We start from the raw sequence: 1,721 nt of genomic DNA, 5'->3' as shown, positions 1-1,721 counted from the left end.
CTCTAGGCCTGGCTCTCAAGCCACTGAGCTACCAACTACCCCTACCATAAATTCTTTTTTTTTTTTAATTTTTTTTAAACCCTTAACTTCTGTGTATTGGCTCCTAGGTGGAAGATTGGTAAGGGTGGGCAATGGGGGTCAAGTGACTTGCCTAGGGTCACACAGCTGGGAAGTATCTGAGGCCAGATTTGAACCTAGGACCTCCTGTCTCTAGGCCTGACTCTCAATCCACTGAACTACCCAGCTGCCCCCCTACCATAAATTCTTAATAAATATTCTCTTTCTCTCTCTTCTTCTCTCTTTTCCTCTTTCTTTATCCATCCATTTCTCTCTCATACATCTCTCTATCCATTTATTGCCCACCTATTCCTCTCTAACCCAACCATCCTTCCCATCTATCTCTCTCACATCCATCACTCTCAATATCCATCTCTGAGTTTATGTGCCTATTTCTATCTATTTCTGTCTATCTCTCTCTGTCTCCGTTTCTCTGTGTGTGTCTCTGTTGTGTATTTCTATCTGTCTTTCTATCTCTCTCCTCTGTGTGTCTTTGTCGTAGTCTGAACAGGGCAGAATTCAAGGGAATGGATGATGATCACCTTCTCATGGAGCATTTCACCTTTTTTGTCTGTCATATCCCATCATGGACTCCAGAACCCCACTAAAAGCTCGATATCTTTTCTAGAGGAGTTGTTGTTGCCTATCTAGGCCTATTCTTGTAAAGTTGATTTTTTTGGACCTCAGGTTCCAATATAACTTTCCATGGATCCCTATTAAATTTTCCTTCATCAGAATGGGCACATTATTCTACCTTATTGGGATCTCCTGGCGTCCTGACTCAATCATCTGACACAGAAGTCAGCATGCTCCAGCCTCTGCCCCCAATCCAGCCTACTGACTATTTTTTTACAGCTTACATAAGCTGAATTTGGCCATGGGATGGTGGTTTACCCCTCCATGATCTAATACGCTAGCTAGCCCTCCCAACTTAATTCCACTTGAACGTTTGATGAATATCTGTTCTGTGGCTTCATCCAAGTCATTGATACCAATGCCAAAAATCATGGGCCAGGCTGATCCCTAAGGCACTTTACTAGAGACCTTCCTCCAGGCTGACCTTTGACCAATTCCCAATCACTCTCTATTAGTTCTAAACTTTGAACCAGGCCTGACTTGACTAGATCATGCTGCCCGTCAGAGCACATCTTTCCCTCTCATCCACCAAGGGTGGCATGAAAGACACCGCCAAATGCTTTACTGAAATCTAAGAATGTTCCATCTACGACTAGGTTGGTTCAATGCTAGATGATTTTGAAGGACAAGTTGAGATCTTTCAACCTCCAGGGACTTCTAGCTGTGTGACCTTGGGCAAATCATTTCCCCTCTATTTGCCTCAGTTTCTTCAACTGCAAAATGGGAATAATAATATTATCTATCTCCCAGGGTTGTTGTGAGGTTCAAATGATGATATTCTTAAAAAACACTTAGCACAGTACCTGGTATATAGTAAGGAGATGCTTAATAAATACTTGTTTCCTCCTTTCTATATAGTCTTCTCATCTATCTATCTATTATATATATATGTCTATATCTAGACATATATATATAATAGATAGATAGATGAGATCCTTTCTATATAGTCTTCTCATCTATCTATCTATTATCTATAGACATATATATATATATAATAGATAGATAGATGAGAAGACTATATAGAAAGG

Source organism: Gracilinanus agilis, chromosome 1 (genome assembly GCF_016433145.1).
Source record: "Gracilinanus agilis isolate LMUSP501 chromosome 1, AgileGrace, whole genome shotgun sequence".
Lineage (NCBI taxonomy): Eukaryota > Metazoa > Chordata > Mammalia > Didelphimorphia > Didelphidae > Gracilinanus > Gracilinanus agilis.
This window is presented reverse-complemented; position numbering follows the sequence as displayed.